General features: G+C 38.5%; 1 protein-coding gene across 10 annotated transcripts in view; it reads right to left on the minus strand.

The window, feature by feature from the left end:
• Nucleotides 1-20,405, minus strand: part of SOX2 (SRY-box transcription factor 2) — a 374,692-nt gene that overhangs the window by 142,601 nt on the left and 211,686 nt on the right. For all 10 annotated transcript variants that reach the window (XR_007358603.2, XR_007358601.2, XR_007358602.2 and 7 more), the window contains exon 3: nt 10,922-11,012. The gene's annotated coding sequence lies outside the window, so the exon portion shown is untranslated. The remainder of the gene's footprint in view (nt 1-10,921; nt 11,013-20,405) is intronic.

Raw genomic sequence — 20,405 nt, forward strand, 5'->3', positions numbered from 1 at the left:
TGCTGACAAGAATACTGTGGGAGACCGTGTCAAAAGCTTTGCTAAAGTCAAGAAACAATACATCCACTGCTTTCCCTTCATCCACAGAACCAGTAATCTCATCATAAAGGGCGATTAGATTAGTCAGGCATGACCTTCCCTTGGTGAATCCATGCTGGCTGTTCCTGATCACTTTCCTCTCATGCAAGTGCTTCAAGATTGATTCTTTGAGGACCTGCTCCATGATTTTTCCAGGGACTGAGGTGAGGCTGACTGGCCTGTAGTTCCCAGGATCCTCCTTCTTCCCTTTTTTAAAGATTGGCACTACATTAGCCTTTTTCCAGTCATCCGGGACTTCCCCCGTTCGCCACGAGTTTTCAAAGATAATGGCCAATGGCTCTGCAATCACAGCTGCCAATTCCTTCAGCACTCTCGGATGCAACTCGTCCGGCCCCATGGACTTGTGCACGTCCAGCTTTTCTAAATAGTCCCTAACCACCTCTATCTCCACAGAGGGCTGGCCATCTCTTCCCCATTTTGCGATGCCCAGCGCAGCAGTCTGGGAGCTGACCTTGTTAGTGAAAACAGAGGCAAAAAAAGCATTGAGTACATTAGCTTTTTCCACATCCTCTGTCACTAGGTTGCCTCCCTCATTCAGTAAGGGGCCCACACTTTCCTTGGCTTTCTTCTTGTTGCCAACATACCTGAAGATTAATGAACTGAGCTTCCAACCAGTCTTGGATGTAAGGACATTTTATTACAAGTTTTACAAAAACGCAGAACGTCAAACACCACATAAAGTACAGAGCTGAGAACAGACTTCAAGAATCCTGACTCCCAGTCCCCTGCTTTGACTTATAGTTATATATATATATATATATATGTATTAATTTCACAGGCAATATTTCAAAAACCGAAACCTATCTTACAGAGAAGGCATTAGACCTGTTGGACTCAAGTGTGTATGTAGGGCATTACTATACATGAACCAGCTGAGTGACATCCTTGATCCCATATCTATAGTCTTGTTTAATTCTTGGGCCAGTAAGATATAACAGAGATTTAATTGTAAGTCCCCTTGGGCCAACACGGTGGAGCAAATAACTGGTGTACAGAAATTGTTTGGTAGTTCTTTATTTGTATGAGGCTTCCCATGTTTACACTGAGGTTAAAAACAAGTTTTCAACAATCCTGAACTATTGAAAAACAATTTTAAAACGTGGGAAAAAAGCCAAAACAAACCACCACTACCGCTCACCACACACACACCCCCTTTGCCCTAAACTGAAAGGCAATCAGAGACTTTGATACACCTACCAATTTAGAGATACAAGTACATGTTTTACTATTAATTTTAATTACTGGATGGGGAGAAAATGACTTTTTTTTGCAGGCAGGTGATGGGGCAACTGCTTGAAGGACCCATTTCCCATGAAACCAGCTTCCAAAGATTTCATCAGCCTAAATGATAATGAGCCGTTTTGGTTGAAATGAACTGATTAGTTCCTTCCCCCTGCTCTCCCCCCCCCCCCAGCTGCTGTTCAATTAATGGACCACTTTTTAAATTTACAAAATGAAGTTCATGACTCATCTATTTTTAATTTTTTAAATTGCAAACTGATAAATACTTTTGATGAATTCAGACGCTTGATGACACAAACAAAAATAGTTTGAATTCCAGATCTGGAAGGAGTCAGTGATAACACTTAGTAAAAAAAAAAATGCAGCATGAAAATTTAGCAGTAAAAGTATTTCTATAAAAGGACTAATAAAATACTGATGATTAAAGTAACAAATTGGGGGGGGGGGGAGGATGAAGATGGCTCTTAAATTAAAGGTGAGGTGTTTAATCCCAAATAACAAACTATTGTTGTTACTGAAAGATCTTATACAAACCGATTTAGATAATACAGAAAAATAAACACACAATTTGACAGCCACCCTGGATTTATAGAATCATGGGATTAAATGCTTTCCACTTATTCAAAGAGGATTAGTGAGGATACATTTATTTATTTAAAGCAGATCTTTTACAGAACTAAAGAGTTTACAATGATATGGAGTGATGGAAAATAGAAAATCCATATCAGCTTTAGCTTCTATCATTCAGCCACAGATGGGAAACTGCTTACAATCAAATATGCGACATACTGTATTAGCAAAAAGTACGGAATAATCTTAAACTACTTAGTCATGGAAACCGAATATTGAATATGAAAAATATTTGTATACACTATTTGTACTGAAATCTAATAAAATTTGAAACTAGACTTAAAACACATTTGTAAAATAATCTGTGACACTGGTGTAAATTTGGAGTAATTAAGATCACCGAAAATATAGGAAAATAAAAACAAAATCTAACATGAGGAGATGTTTAGAGGCTAAAAGAGAAGACTGGAGGTCAGAACTCCTGAATTCTACTGCAAGCTCTGACAGAGACTCACCATGTAGCCCCAGCTAAGTCAATTAACCTGTCTACTCTAACTGACTGTACATCTGTGCCCTTCTGACTGACAGTTCTGGGGGCTACCCAAATAATATTCGTAATGATAGCAACAACAAATTTTAAATATGTTTACTGCACAATACGACATAAATACCTACAGCCCACAACAGAACCAAGCACTGTGAAAAGTTATCATTACACATTGGTGAAAAGATCTCACACATTCCAGAAGACTTCTCAAACAGTATATATCCACTCCTGCTATACCAGCCAGCAAACAGCCCACCTGCATTCCCAGAATTAAGTACATACTCTCTTTAAGAAGTACTGGAAAACCTAAAGGAGTCTCAAACCAAACCTGTGAATGTGACCTACACCCTTCCTGGCTTGTGAAAGAATCATGGGAACAGGTGCTACTCCTGACTGAACTAGCCAACACATCATTCAGAGAAGGGATATTCCCTTACTCCTTCAAATATGCAATAGTGCAACTGGCATTGACGAAACCCATCCTAGATATCAGGTTTCTAGCCAGCTATCACCCAGTATCAAACCTGTTCCTGGAGAAGCTCAGAGAGGAGCTAGCCAAAGACCAACAAAAAGCTCATCTAATTGCAGCTAATGTAGTAGACATGGCACAATGTGGATTGAGTCCAGGACATATAGAATGAAAACTGCTTTAGTAGCACTAATGGATGATCTCCTGCAGTCAGTGGATGATAAGTAGTCAACCATTCTCATCCTCCTGATCCTCTCAGCAGCATTCAATATTGTTGACCCTAGCATACTGTGACGTTGCACTCCATATGCTTTATGAAAATATGCTTAGAATGTGAATATAATGTAACTGGAATATGCTTTATGCAAAAGGTCTCTTGTAAGGTGTCATTACAAAGCTTATAATCTACTGAGTGTGTTCAGTATTAGCAGTTAACTCTGAGGTTCTATTGTACTTATGCAAAGTGTGGGCCATTAACGGTGGTTTAGAATCTTGATGACTCTCATTGACTAGGACAATTGGCTGTAAATGGCTGTTTACCTGCAAGCCTTCCTGTGTACCTGAAGTGGGCAATGAAGAATGAGGTCTCACAGGACATGTGACCAGGTCACATGATACTGGAATCCATCTTAAGCCTGGTGCTTTCCCATTTAGAAGGAGGAGTGTGGACCCAGACAGACAAAAGATTCCCACTTTGTGCCAAAGCTATAAAAGAGGGTGGAACAGAACAAAGGGGTTCCAGTCATGTGAAATCTCCTGCTTTTCACCTAAGATGCCTGCTTGAACTAACAAGGTCTGAACCAGGGGAAAGGATTGGGTCCAGACTAGGAAGGAGTCTAGTCATGAAAGAAGCTTATTGGAACATCTCTAAGGGTGAGACTTACCTGTATTCAGTTTCTTAATGTATTAGGCTTAGATGTGTGTGTTTTGTTTTATTTTTTTTTGGTAACTTACTTTGTTCTGTCTGTTATTACTTGAAACCACTTAAATCCTACTTTTTATAGTTAATAACATCACTTTTGTTTGTTTATTAATTCATCCAGAGTCAGTGATTACTACCTGGGGGAGCAAACAGCTGTGCATATCTCTCTCAGTGTTATAGAGAGCGGACAATTTATGAGTTTACCATGTATAAGCTTTATACAGAGTAAAATGGATTTATTTGGGATTTGGATCCCATTGGGAACTGGGTGTCTGGGTGCTGGAGACAGGAGTACTCGCTGAGCTGTTTTCAGTTAAGTTTGCAGCTTTGAGGGCGTGGTTCAGACCCTGGGTCTTTTTGCAGCAGGCTAGCATGTCTCGCTCAACAAGACAGGGTCCTGGAGTCCCAAGCTGACAAAGAAAATGGGCTCAGAGGTAATTTCAGCACATCAGGTGACAGTCCCAAGGGGGTCTCTGTGACCGAACCCATCACACAAACTATTGTCCTGCTCAAGAAAGATGGCAGACATCCAGGGGAATGAGCTAAAATGGTTTAAGTCATTTCTGGAGGGATGCACCCAAACAATAGTGATGGGAAATTGCACGCCTCCACTAGACTTCTCATGTTTAGAGTCTGTAGCCTGATCAATTATTGCAATTATAAAATAATTTATCACATGCTCTTTATTCAGATGGCCACTTAGAGTTAAATTAAAAAGATGAGAAGGGTGAAACACACACACAAACTTTATAGGCTTTAGTTAATACAGGCAAATATAACTGAAATCATAGAAGAATATAATAAGTATAAGAATATGATAAATGCAGTAAAGTGTTTTCCTGAATTGTTCATGCTTCCAACTCTGTGGAGACCATTATAAACAAAGATGGAAGAAACAGTCAACGGAGAATGTCAGAAAAAAGGTCCTGATCAGTTTGCACTGTCTCAGGATCTGACAAGTGCAAATTACGGGGCCAAAACTTACATCTTTATACCCTCATCTTAGTACACCACCAGATATCCATGGCCATATTTGACCTATTCCGTAAATTGGAACTTGCCCTTTGCCCATGTGTGGTATTCCGAGTGCCCAGAGTTAGACTTCCAACCACTGACATAATCTATTTGCACCAATCACATGCTTAATAAATCTCATACATCAATGGGGTCACCACTATAGTTACCTCATTGCAAAATACCCCAAACATTCTGTTATTTACACAGTTTTGTGATGTACCTATTCTTCTATAGTTACTTACTTTGTTATACAGCATGCCAGTATGAAATTTATAACCTCAGGTCAAACCCTGGGGCTTACTTTGGCTAACTATTTATCAGATCTGTCACCCAAGCCTGCACTCTGAGCCCTTAACACATAACATTTAATAGCCAAACCTATACACACAGGTTAGTTCTTCACATGCTGTTACACCTTTAATAAAATTCCTTATTATTTCTATAAGCATGCTTTGCAGATAGATTATAGTTTGATCAGAAATACAGACCATCACCGTAAAAATAAGATCTGGTCAAAGTCAACAAGTCCCACAAGGATAAATTATTTCACTGGTCCTATTCAACATCTACATGCAGCCACTAGGGGAACTGGTCAGATGATATGGACTCAAATGCCAACAATATGCAGCTGACACACACAGCTCTACTTATCTTTCGCCACATACAACCACATCACTACCACCAAAATAATCCAAACCTTCATTCAGCTCATGGATGAAGAAAAGCAGGTTGAAGCTCAACCCAAGCAAGACAGAAGTTAGTCTGGTGGACAGAAGAAAGCACTTTAAAGAGTCTGCAGTCACTGTGTAATCTTCTTTGATTAATGAGACACACACGTAACAGGTCAATTCAGTGCATAGTTTAGGAGTGCTCCTAGATTTATTCATGGTGCTAAGTTCTCACAAAACATATATAGATATAGATATATGTTTACCCACCAAAACACTAGATTGCACACATAATTCACCGCCTGGAAGAGGATGAGCAAGACAACAAACTATATGTGAAAGACGTTAGTCACATCACTTAATGCACTAGTAGAAGGTGCTCAGATACTACAGCGATGAGGCTGTTATAAGAATCTATAAAGCATAGAACTCTTCTGTTTCCATTTCCATTGTTATTTATTCATGCCCTTTTTTGTCTCCCAATCTCTTAATCTCGCCTACTTTTAACTCTGTCCCTTTCCATTCTCTGTTTCTTCCTTCCCTTTCATCTCTTCTCCACCCCACTCCTCTATATTTGCCACTATCCTGAGTTCTTTAATTTTCTTTTCCGTTTTGCAAGTTTCTCAGACCTTTCCCCAAAAGATTAGTACTGAACTACCCACATCCCCATCTCCAAAGAGTGGAATGTAATCAACCCCTTACACTGTGCTGGGGCTGTATTACCTGTAATTACCTCCAACCCAGCTGTTCTACTTCTAAGCCATTCTGAGTCTCTGCTGTTTCATTCTCCTCGGCCATTTTGTGTTACCCCTCAGCTTCCAAAACCTGGATTTGTGCTGGAAATGGCCCACCTGTTGATCACTTTAGATAAGCTATTACCAGCAGGACAGTGGGGTGGGAGGAGGTATTGTTTCATATTCTCTGTGTGTATATAAAGTCTGCTGCAGTTTCCACGGTATACATCTGATGAAGTGAGCTGTAGCTCACGAAAGCTCATGCTCAAATAAATTGGTTAGTCTCTAAGGTGCCACAAGTACTCCTTTTCTTTTTGCGAATACAGACTAACACGGCTGTTCTTCTGAAACCCATCTCTTAATGAAATCATTCATTCAGTTGTTTATGATCCATCATCCTTTCTATTCTTTTCTCTGACTAATGTGATTCTTGTTTAACTTCTTTTATTACCCACCTCTCTTACCAATCCCTGTCGGAGTTCTGCAGCCAATATTAGCAGATATTGACTTCAGCGGAACTAGATATCAATGTCTATTGACCCAGGTGAAGCTAAGATCAATTTTTTTACCTCGAGGGACAATAAATCAAACATGAATTCAACTGTTATGTACATTCAGAATATATTTATTAGAACTATCTGGAAATCTGATCATTGTGGTCATGAATACAATAGGTCTAATTTAAAACAGAACAGTATCAACCACAATTAACATTCTAAGAGGAGATGAAGATAGTCATCTGTAAAAGGAGACAGAGTTAGAAGTTTGTAAAATAAACTAAGCACCTGACCATTTATATCCACAGGAAGGGTCTAAGAGCCACAGATCACTACCTGAAAAAGCTCCTTGTCTAACCCCTGGAAGAAGTAGGTTGGCTTCTGTCAGCTGAAGTGTCCCAGCTGTTCCATATGCTGTACCAGAGCCCAGACTGGAAGACAGTGTCTGACTTTTTAAGTGGTAGTTTGATAAAAGCTTTTTAGGCATTTCTTATTTCTTTTCAGCAAAACTATTTGTACCAACCCATCATATTCTGCTTACAACTTAAGACCCAGTTTTAAAGTTAAACAACTTCATATTTACAAAAAGAAAAGGAGTACTTGTGGCACCTTAGAGACTGACCAATTTATTTGAGCTGTAGCTCACGAAAGCTCATGCTCAAATAAATTGGTTAGTCTCTAAGGTGCCACAAGTACTCCTTTTCTTTTTGCGAATACAGACTAACACGGCTGTTCCTCTGAAACCGTTCATATTTACAGTCATGGAAAGTAGTGTTTCATTGGTATACCAGCTAATTGCTTTTTTTCCAAAAAGAAGATATAATAAGAATTCTAAATATCTCCGTGCATCTTCTCTAGAGAAAGTAAATACAAATAAAAAAAACTTTTTAAATAGTAAAGACATCTTAAAAATCTTTAACACAATGGAGCAGCTGTTACTGAGTTTACTTGATGGGTATATCCTGTCATTAGGGAAATCAGAGGCCTCTTCTAAATACCTTTTTTGTTTGGTTGTTTGTCAGCTCAAACACTGATTAGGTTCTTTTACAACCACATTGTTTGTTTGCAAAAATGCCACAGGAAAAAATCTTAAGTAGCAACTTGAGCTCTGTAGAGGCTCCAGATACACATAGGGCTATTTTCTTGAATTCATATACAGTGGATGATGTTACTAGGATCTAAAACCAGAAGTGCATGGGAAAAAAACTCGAGGGGTATTTTCAGTGATTGGTGTACACAAGTGAAAACAAATATGTTTAAAACAGAAGGCCTAATCCTGCATTTCTTATAGGAAATACTGACATTGCCATTAATGGGAATTTTTCCTCAGTAAAGGAAATGCAGGATTAAGTCTTGAAAATAAATCTAGAAATGAAAAACAACAATAACCCTGAGTCTGAATGTGAACTATTTGACAGAAGGAACTTCAACAAAGGGACACAAGGTAGGGTTCCCTTTTTTTTTTGTGTATTTTACCATAGACTCTGATGTATCTCACAGCTGACCAGAACAATAGTATTTAGACAGCAAGCTGTGAAAGCCTAAAGAGAATCCTCCCCATTTTCATGTTGAAAAATCCGCATCTAAATACACCATCTGCCAAACCCTGCCCAGAGCTGGTATACTGTTGGGTATTCTGGATATCTCTGGGCAGAAACAGTATGGAGCGGTCTTCTACTCTGCTATGCAGAAAATCCACGGGGGAATAAAGAGGGGTGTGTGTGTGTGTGTGCGCATCCATGCACATGTATATATGTATAAAGGCCAGAATCAAGCATAAAATTATTATTTTAAAATGTGAGTCCAGTAATTTGCTGGCTTCAGATTATGAAGCAGGTCAGTTTTGTGGGTAAATTCCTGTTTGCAATTTAAAATTACACTATGAAATGTGCAAAAATAGCTGGGTAACATATGGTGGCTGGTGACTTAACTAAAAATAATCCTGCATGGCATTAAAAATGTGAAATATTCTCTGAATTGCATTGGGAAATTTCTAACAGGTAAACTTACAATGTCCAGAAATGGTTACCATTGCCATCTGACAATATACCATGAAGAAGGGAAAGAGGGAGAGAATATACATACACACACATTTAATGCCATAGAGGCTGTTATTTATTTAGATCACCAGTACATTACTCAGTGACAGTAAATATTGTATATATGTATACACCATCTCTTTCACCATCAGAGAAAGAGTTGGGAGAAGGAGGGTAGGAGAGGAACAGAGAGAGTATTTTGTTCACACTTTTTGAAGAGGAGACCTGGTTTATAAGCTTCTTTGGAAGATGTTTTTTTTTTTTTAAAGAGAGACATGAAGATGGAGAAGATGGAGGTATGGTGGACCAGGTTTTCCAGCCATTGCGGGCTGCATGGAAGAAGACATTGCAGTCAATGGGAGTTGGATGGGCTCTAAGTCATCAAGCAGAGCAAATAGGGAAGAGGAAGCACAGAAAGAGAAGAGGGAGAGGTAGGCAGGAGCTAAGTTGTGGAGGGTGCTGAAAGTAAAAACTTACTTATGAGATAAGTGGAAAGCAGAGGTGGTATTTGAAGAGGGGCCAGACTTAGTGAGAATGGAAGGAAACGCAATTGATTTTTGTGGCAGCATTTTGGTTGGATTGAAGGAGGAGGGAGGCCAGGATCTAGGATGTTCAGAAAAACCTGTTTTTTAAAAATGAAAGTGAGACACTGACATGACTCACTAAAACTTCATAGGATAGGATGCCAAAGCATCTCATCCTAACCTGCACCATGCATTTGATTCCTATCCTGGGCCTTTCACAAGTGAAGGTTATAGTTATTCCAAACTGTGAGGTGCTTTTTTGGGAGACCAGATTGAGACCTTCAAATTCATTTCATTCATCACAGAGGTAATGGCTCCTAAATCCAGGTTTCCAGAGGTAAAGAGCTAATGCTTAATCCTGTATACCATCTAGATCCTTCCTTAGAATCACATACATTTATGGTCTTCCTTAGAAGAATTTGCCATTTTTTCAAAGATAATTTTAGTGTTTATACGAGGTTCTAGACAGATGTCCTGGAAAATGACATCCTGCATTTAGCCACAGAACAAGTAAAACAATGGTCATGGCAATGCCAGCTTTCTCATGCTTTCCTTTCAAAGGGCATCAGTCTTGACTTGAGAGTAGCATATTCTCCATCCCAGGTCAATCTCAGCAGGAGTACACAGCAACAGCCATTGGGCTTTTGATGTGAACACCTGTCCATGAAAAGATGAGTTAATTTTACAGTGGACATCTAATGATTTTTGTCCACAATCAACCATAGTATCAATGTACAAAAACAAGACTTTTTCCATATTTGCATTCCTTTTGTTTGAAAAGGAATATTTACCTTCTTGAAATTATGTTTTTCAATCTGATTTCATTCAGCAGGTAAACATACATTTCATTATACAGATAGTTTGACAAAAAGGAACAGGAAACCATTTACTTAAGTTAAAACCCTCACATTATTATTGTTTGAAAAATATACATTTAAATAAAAGTGTTCAAAGGAAGCTAAAGATGTCAAAAGCATTTAGAGGCTGAACAGATCCCTGTTCAGATTACACCATTTCACGTAATCCAAATTCATACTCACTGTCACTAAGGTGAGCATTACGACTGTTACCAAACCCTACACAAATATTCAGATTTTTGTTTTTCCTGTCATGCTGAAGGTTATCTCCATAGTTGTTCTGAAAAATCAGGTGACAACCATTTCCCATGATGCTTTAAGGGCTGTCAAGCTGTCCATCAAACTGTCACCTGACCAATCGTTCCCATGGTTCTTTTAGTCTTCTAGTATGATAAATTGAAAGGCACTATTATCTGCCTGTTGTGAAGAGGAACTGCTTAGGCTTTGATAAGATATCACTAGTCCCAGGTGAGAGGAGACTGACAGCACATCAAGACAAGAAAACACATGGAAACAGTGAACATAGGAGCACAAGGATTACAAATATCTGTTGTCATTATTTATTACCCCTTTTCTTGGTTTTAGTTTTATATTTGTCCTATTGTCAGTTCAAATACAAACACTTCACTTTCTAGGCAGCAAATCTTAACTGTTGCTATTTTTACAGTTAGTTATAGAATGAGAAGAAGTATTTAAAATATGAAAGAGATCTTTAATAGACGGTTGTGTTACCTACCTTTTTTGATACACCTTGCGCTTTCCACCATTGTATTTGAAGTTTTCTATGATTCTCATGGTACAATTATGTCAGAGGAAAATGAGAAACCCTGGAAGATATGAAGATATTTTTAAAGCTCAACACCTATTTTCATTGATATCTGTGTTTATTAGGAAGACCTTCAGTTCCCAGTTTTTCTTGCTGATATCTCTGATCTCAGACTTTATATGAACACCCAAAGTTAGCTTAGGAGGTCTCAGACATAAAACAATATGTTGTTATTTATTGTGAGTTGTTAAGATTAAAAATAGTTGGTTGCTAACATCACCACCTTGTGTACAAATCTTTTTTTGCATGCAGATTTGTAATGTGATTAGGCAGCACTGTAATTTTATTAGGCAGTAACAGAGCCCCTCAGTTACAAAGAAGAACATTTAAATAATTTTGTAAATCAAAAATCTAAAAAAATTATTAATTTTTAGCCTTTTGTGTTTGTTCAACCACATTGCTACACTCCCCTGAAATGAGATTTAAAGCAAAGCTGACATACACAGTGAACAACTTGTATTCACTAGGATAAACACTAAGAATCAATGGCACAGTAGTTCAACAAAGTAACAAAATCATTTCTAAAGTACTAATAATGGTAATGGTCTCAAGTTGCAGTGGGGGAGGTTTAGGTTGGATATTAGGAAAAACTTTTTCACTAGGAGGGTGGTGAAGCACTGGAGTGCGGTACCTAAGGAGGTGGTGGAATCTCCTTCCTTTGCAGTTTTTAAGGTCAGGCTTGACAAAGCTCTGGCTGGGATGATTTAGTTGGGGGTTGGTCCTGCTCTGTGCAGGGGGTTGGACTAGATGACCTCCTGAGGTCCCTTCCAACCCTGATATTCTATGGTTCTATGAATAAAGGTTGGATTCACAATTACAGCATGTTCAGCCAACTTCAAAAGATTGTTTTCCACTTGGTGGCTCTTTTGAGAAACCACCCAGCTTGTTTCATGGACGGGGGGTCCCCCCCCCCCCCCAAACTCTCCAATATGCTCATATTTAAATATGCAACTCACTTCAAAACATTAATCCAGTATTCATCCACTGCTATGAAACAGGGCCAATCATAAGTACATTGAGGTTCTCCATTCATGAGCCAGGTGAAAAGGCAAGTGGTGAGGCACACAAATATTAAATAGTGAATTCCATAATAAGTGGATTTGAACAAGACAGTTTCCTCCACCCTTTTGTCAAGAAGAAGGATGTTAGCTGAGGTGGAAAGACAAGAGTGAAATAACAAATCAATTTCCTGTATGCCATAGAAACAATTAGAACTACTTCAAGGGAATCTTAGCATCACTGAATGAACACACTCTATCAGCTGTTGTTTGGGTCTGGTAGCACCTACAATAGCACCTCCTAGGCACTTCCCAAAAAGAAAAAAGCATAGTCCCTGTCATAAATATAAAGGGAAGGGTAACCACCTTTCTGTATACAGGGCTATAAAATCCCTCCAGGCCAGAGGTAAATTCCTTTCACCTGTAAAGGGTTAAGAAGCTAAAGTAACCCCGCTGCCACCTGACCCAAAATGGCCAATGAGGGGACAAGATTCTTTCAAATCTGGATGGGGGGGGACAAAGGGTTTTGTCTGTCTGTGTAAGACCTTTGCCGGGAACAGATCAAGGATGCAAGCCTTCCAACTCCTATAAAGTTAGTAAGTAATCTAGCTAGAAAATGTGTTAGATTTTCTTTTGTTTAATGGCTTGTAAAATTCGCTGTGCTGGAGAGAGTGTGTATTCCTGTTTTTGTGTCTTTTTGTAACTTAAGGTTTTGCCTAGAGGGATTCTCTATGTTACGAATCTGATTATCCTGTAAAGTATTTACCATCCTGATTTTACAGAGGTGATTCACAGTATACAGATAGTATGAGAAGCTGACAAATGGTAGCATAGGAGGGGGCAGTGGGTAACATGAAATAGGACATGGGCAGATAAATAGGGAGGGGCAGAGTTATAAAGGACTTTGAACAGGTTGACAAAAAGCTTAAACTTGATGCAGCGGAGTAGGGGGAGCCAGCAGAGGGATTAAAAATGGGGATGATGGGGTCAAAACAACCAAATGATCTTACAAACAGTTTTTTTGCATAGACTGGAAAGAGAAAACGAGCATGTTGAAAAGGCCAGAAAGGAAGAGGAGACAGAGATAAAGAGGGGAAATGATAAGGGCCTGAATGAGAATTTTGGCTGCTGGGATGGCAAATAGTGGACAGATTATTGAGATGTCATGGGGGAAGAAGCAGCAGGATTTGGACATGACTGGGAAGTGTGGAATGAGGGACGAATCAAAGGTGAACCCCAGATTATGGGTAACCAAGGGGACAGTGATATTGCTCTCTTTATAGCTATCTTTCTTAAATAGTTTCCAGACACCCGTCACTGCAGTATTAGGTGCTATGCACAGTGCTCCACTTATCAACTGTCCTGCAGTAACAGACCTCACTGGCAGGAGAAACAGGATGGGTGTATATCATGCCTGCTTTTCTGCAAACACCACACATTAATACTTCAACAAGGTTTTAGTGAGTTTTCAGCAGTAGGCTGTATGGCACCAAACCCAATAAAGTTCTGTATACCTCCTACTGAACACATCATTGTTTTTCTCTTCCCATTCCCACCCCAATCTCTTGTACTTGCTGGCCAAATAGAACTTGAAGGTAGGAAAAGGGACATAGATTACAAAACTCTACTGCACCCTCATTGGTGAATTATTACGTTGCACTGAAGAGTCATTAGAGAAAATAATCCACCCCAATGTCATGAAAAGTCTGTTCACAACACTGCTGCTCAGAAAGAATTCCCATTGCTAACAATAAGGAACGCTGGATGTGTCGAATAAGGGCCGTAACTAAAGGGAAGGGATCTACTGCTGACCAACATCAGCCCTATTTTCTCCTCTTTATAACCTGACTTTCCCCCTTGGTAAAGATGAATGACGACACTCAAATATTGCATTATATAAAATACATGAACTCTGCTATATTCACCCCAAACACGAATCAAAAATCCATCTAATCTCTGCTCTGTATTAACAAACAACAAATAAGAAAAAGAATTATTGAACTGAGTATATAATAAAAGTAATTCCCCCACTGTTTACAAGTAAAATAAAGCATTAGACCTCATTAATGAATTTGTCAGCATCAGTTATACAGCACCAGTTGTCACATGACGTCAAAAGAAAGGAAAACGAAACGGGAAAGAGAAGACAATACAGGAGGGAATTCAACCCAGATTTTCCAAGTCCAAGTGCCCTAAATCACTGGACCACCCATCCAGTGCAAAACCCAAATTGCTGCTTTCTGAGATTGTTAGTTTCTCTGTAAGAAGTGTGAAACAAAAATGATTAGGGGTCTGGAACACATGAGTTATGAGGAGAGGCTGAGGGAGCTGGGATTGTTTAGCCTGCAGAAGAGAAGAATGAGGGGGGATTTGATAGCTGCTTTCAACTACCTGAAAGGGGGTTCCAAAGAGGATGGCTCTAGACTGTTCTCAATGGTAGCAGATGACAGAACGAGGAGTAATGGTCTCAAGCTGCAGTGGGGGAGGTTTAGATTGGATATTAGGAAAAACTTTTTCACTAAGAGGGTGGTGAAACACTGGAATGCGTTACCTAGGGAGGTGGTAGAATCTCCTTCCTTAGAGGTTTTTAAGGTCAGGCTTGACAAAGCCCTGGCTGGGATGATTTAACTGGGAATTGGTCCTGCTTCGAGCAGGGGGTTGGACTAGATGACCTTCTGGGGTCCCTTCCAACCCTTATATTCTATGATTCTATGATTCTATGATTCTAAACCATGTTTTTTCCCAGTTTGTGAGGCAAGAAGGGCTACGCTCTTCTCAGTGAGTCTGCAATATTTTAAGCAATGCAATGATCATCAGCATATGTGTATTAAAATTCCTTACTCATAACTCAAGAAAGAATAGTTAAAAAGAAGCAGTCAGAGGATACTTTAGAACTCCATGATGATAATGCTTATGTTACTCCATACAAAAATCATTTTCTGGCTTGATCAGAGGATATGCAGTAATGCTGGAGGTGAGTGGCTGCATCCACAACTGTGATGATGACAGCTTGGAGCCTTAGTATGAGCCCAATAAAATCTATTCAAGACCTTTCTGGGGGGTTAGTGATAGATTGTTGGGTGAGCAGGAATAGTTTTCTACAATAGAAGAGTATGCAGTATGTGTGTTTTTCTTGACAGTTTTTCTTTTTCCAGATCACTCTTTTCTAGGTTTGTCAGTTAAACACTTAGTCCATATCAACTCCGTCCTCCTGTACACAGTCTTTCCACCATTTTCTTGTTCTTTATCCATACACACTGGTCTCAAAGGCTTCCCTAACACGATTCCGTATATCCTTACTTTGTATGCGCCCATATCACGTCAGCCTCCTCTCTTGAAGCTTCTCCCTGATACCGCCAACCTCCTGGACCTCATTTCCACTTGTGGTCCAGTAAAGTCGCCCCTCTCAGTGTCCTCATTTGTCTCATTTCAACGACTCAAGTGCCTCTCTTTGGTCGCCCATGTCTCTCATCCATACAGAAGAACTGGTCTCACCATGGTTGTGATAGTTGCCCCTTAAGTAGTCTGGGCATCCATTTATCACAAAATCACTCCATTTATCTTATGCCAGAGTTTCCCCAGGCTCAGCAGCCTTGCTTGCAGTGCTCTGTCAGCTTCTAATCAGCCCCCAACATACTTTTAACATTGTAAGCTGATTTAGGCACTGGCCCTCGATTTTGACATTCATCTGTTTTGGCTCTGTGCAAATCATCCACACAACTTCAGTCTTTTTTTCCCTCATTTTGAGGCCACAGAGTTAAGTTTCCTGTTCCAGGTATCGATTGCCTGGACCAAATCATTTTTTTGACAGTTTCTATAAACATTTTTTCTTTCTATCAACAATCTGATTTTGGCTAAATAAAAAAAGGAGAGAGGCCAAAGGGCTTTGTTTGGATCCCTGATGCAGCAGCAGAGTACCTCAGGGAAGCCTCTTCTGTGCCTGGAGTATATGATTCAGTAAGACTAGTACAGAATATACTAAAAGAATAAAACCGTTAACCCATTTCTGCCTGTATGGATCCCTCTGGATTTACAAAATGTGATTTTTCCATACACAACAATAACTGATAATATATCTAGTAGACACCAGATATGTTTTGCAAGTGGACAAAAAATATGCAAGAGAAATTGGAACATCATTAGAAGGCTAGAACCAAAAATATATCAGAATGGATATAAATAAATCAGAAAGTAGTTGTCAGGAATAACTTAATGTTATTTTTTTAAGACAATCTACTCTTTTAGGCCCTCATCCTGTAAACACTTATGTATACAAGTAACTTTACAGATATGAGTAGTTCTGTTCAGTATGACTACTCACGTTCATAAAGTTACCCATATACATAAGTGTTTGTAGAATTAAAGCCTTTGGATTTTTTTTCTTTATATTAGAAGAGGGTAGTAACAGAAATATTACTCAAAGAAATTCCTCACCTAATTCAAACTTTGATCTAGCTATTTCAGAGCCTGGTACAATGGGCATGCTCAGTGGGTCCACTGAAGACAAGGATAACTAAACAAAAACTGTTTTTTCTTTAAAGAACATTACCAGTTCAGTACAATGCTGTGAACATTAGGAAAAAGTCACTTTAATAAAAATAAAATTGCACACCATGCAACAAAACAATCGTGATTTGAAAGACCCTGACAAAATTACACAATGTAATATGACCTTTCTTAACTTCATTTCCCATCCAAAACCAGAAATCATAACAATAAAGTTTTATACATAAGCAACTTTATGAGCTAAAAGAGGACAATGTGTAACTCCTTTCCATGCACTGAGCCAAAAGAAATGAAGAAAAAAATTGATTCTTCTCTGTTGGCCTCCTGTGTAAAATTTTTCTCCTTATCATCTCATCTAGTCATATCTTTCTGCAGTTTGAATTACCCTCTTTTCCTCAATCTGGTAAGGCAGTGAAAGGATGTTTGTTCTGCTAATTAACTTTATTACCCTGATAACTCCCTGCAGCCTTTGACGAAAACAATTACCGTTCCTCCTTTTTTTTACCCCACTAGCAAAAAAAAAAAAAAAAAAGGGAAGAAGAAGAAGACTATTAATTAGAAACGAGGCCTCGGTCCCTGCCATGTTAGCCTGCCACGTTCTCAGACCCTCGAGCGGGATAGCATTACATTGTCAGTAGTAATTTAGCTCTCATCTGTCTCTGCTAATTATTGTCACATTCATCAAATTCATCAACAAAAGTGCTCTCAGAAGGATTGCATATTTGCAGTTAATACAGCATAAACTGGTATTACCCATCACCACATTTGTGATGATGAGAGGGACACAACTTATTCATCCCTAATTAGAGCAAGCTGGGTAATTAATTATACATTCCGCCTTATTACTTCTGAGTTCCCAGATATTGTTTGTCTAAAAAGGGGGGGAGAGAGGAAGAGAGAGAAGCCTGAAAATAAAAAAAAAAAAAAAAGGAGAGAGAAAAAATGTGTGATGTGTTTTGTCACATGTGCTATGCCATAATTCCCACCTGACAAACTAGCTGAATCAGTAGAAAATTGCAAGTTGTCAGCAGCAGAATAAACTGCTGTAATAGCTGATTAATGATCAGCACCTGTGACAGGTGCTATACAGGACTGTAAACTTGGTGTGATTAACAGTCACTGGACGAATAAATATTAGTGACAGTCAGTGGAGAGCAAGTTTGCTTGTTTGCTTTTGTGTTAACAAATCTCACATATTAAAGTTATTGATATTTCCAGTGCAGGCACTTTCTTTTTGGCAATTATCTGCCAACATTGGAGGAGTGCATTAATTCAGTATGTTTGTTTCTACTTTGTTAATTTATTTCAGAACTAAAATTCTGTTTTGACAAAATGACCTGGAGAGGTTCAAAACTGCAAGCAACCAAATGTAAAGGATTCACATATGGTTTAATCCGCACACTCCTGATAATAATACAGTCAAAGTCTCTCTCTCTCACACACACACACACACACACACACACACACACACACACACACTTTCTTTCAAGGAATTTTGTATGAGAGAGAGAATTTAAAACATGGAATGAAATTGAGGGCTCAGCCCTCATTATTAAATACATGAATGGTTATGATGTAAACTTCATTTCCGTGGCTCATTGACATTTCACTGGCTACGTCACACAATGAAATGTTTCATCACAGACAATTTGGCTTTTACTAGATACAAGACTTGAAGTTAGAAAATCCCCATGATATATAATAATGGGACACGAAGCCTATTTAATTCAGCTTATTAGAACGATGTCCTACTGGATTGCATAAAATCTTCTGCTTGTCTCCTTTCCTTGGTTACATAAGGCATTGTTTAGATTAAATATAGATTACATATATTATGTAAAAAAGTTATCTACCATAAGACTAAGAAATTGCTGTGACCACATGCTACTGACAAAAGATCTGTGAAAAGACACAGACTCATCCTGGGTGGGCAAATAAAATGGGCCAGCCAGCCAGAAGCCAATGGAATCAGCTAAATGAGGCTGATCTTGCGAAGTGTAGAGCAACATGTGCCAACTTATCTGAGGGCATTCTCAAGCCCTACGCAGGGAGTTATTCTACCACCAAATAAAATTTCACTCTTTTACCAACTCCACCGTTCATGTGTTGAAGAAAAACGTCTCACTCACAAGTACAGTGTTGCTACATACATAAGAAAAATCCTGGGTTTGTGACTAGATGAATCCAGCCATATGATCACTACTACGCAGAGGTCAAACTGAAGTAAGGAACAACGTAATCAAACAAGCAACATATAAAGCAATCTATTACTCATCTCTCCAGAGCTAAATAACTGTATTTTATGGCCCTCTAAACATATCTATTTCCCCTTTAGAATGTTAGCTTAAAAGGGAAACCTACACTTTTGAAAAATCACAGTGCTAATGGAGCAATTTCAAAGTATTCAGATTGTATGTCGCAATACATATACTAACTTCTCATATCAGTGAACATCAGATTTATTGTCTCTTAAGGTAAATATATTTGCCTGTTGGGTCAATAAACCTTGATATTTTTACCTCTAAAAAAGCCAATTTTTGCTATAAATGTATTTTATATATATATTTGATACCTAGATATTATGGTGATGAGAACATTAGAAACGATAGATAGATAATGTATCATTACATGTAACAGTAGCCTGAGAAAAAAGCCAACAGAAAATGTATCACACTTTCTCCTACCTATACGAAGGAAGAAAGGAAGGATTTTTTTAGTTATTGCAATTAGATTCTTTTTTTTATATTACAGCAAAGTTTTTCTTTAAATGCCATGAGGATCAGCATTTTTTAGCTCCAGGGCTTAATTTTTATTACAAAGCTGCATTTAATCAATTTTTTTTTAAATAAGTGGAAGCAACTTAAACTGATTGATAAACATCTTTCTCAATGGAGAAGAATTGTGAGGGATGGGTTTAATTAATGGACTGAGAGTTTTAGCAAACTAAAAAATGGTTAACATGAACTGAGTTTCCATAAACTTCAGGCTCTCTCTTTCAGTGGAAGAAATGAAGACACTGGACACATTTACACACAGAAAACAATATAGTATTCAAACTACAAGCCAATATTCTTGATTACTCAGATAACTGTCTACGTACAGCTAATAACTTGTCCTTGGATAACACAGTTTCAGGCACAATCATGAGAAACTACTAAATAAAAACATAACCTCAGAACATTATAACTAACGCCAAGATGTCATTTTCATTCTTCCATTTCCATTCATACTTCCTGTACCAGAAATATCATACAATTTCTGAATGATTTATTATCTCTAAAAAAGGAATGAAAGTAAATTTTGTGAAGCAAAACTTTGATAGGTAGAATACACACTTTTCAGTGTTCTGACGCATCTTCACTGAAATGTTCTGAAATCTTAGACAAAAAGTAATGACTTGAAAGCTTTATGCAAAATATATGTAAATTTGCCAGTACAGATACATAGCAATCTGAATAGGCAGCAGTGCAGCTAGCCAAGAGTCTAGGAAGGAGGCCAACCTCACATCCAGATGCCATTGATAGACACACCCTGGGGCATCTAGGTTTCCTGCTGCCAAGCATGCCATGCCATGAATTTTGAGAAGAGTTTTAAGACCAGGAAGAGTTCTATGTCCACAACTGATAAGGAAATGCAGCATCACATTCCACATATGGTGGAACTCTCTTATAACAAAGTTACTGTATGGTAAAACAATTTCCCTATAAGCAGTTTCTCATAACTGAACGCAATATCCTCATTGCACTGAACTGAAACGAAAAGCTGATGAAACAGTTTTTGTGAAAGTTCATGCAGGTTTTTTGGCAATTCATTTTGCCTGATTTTGCACACTACCCAAAGAAGGAGAGAGGACTCACCTTGTGTAGTAACTGGAGTTCTTCGAGATGTGT

The sequence above is a fragment of the Caretta caretta genome, chromosome 9 (genome assembly GCF_965140235.1).
Source record: "Caretta caretta isolate rCarCar2 chromosome 9, rCarCar1.hap1, whole genome shotgun sequence".
Taxonomy (NCBI): domain Eukaryota; kingdom Metazoa; phylum Chordata; order Testudines; family Cheloniidae; genus Caretta; species Caretta caretta.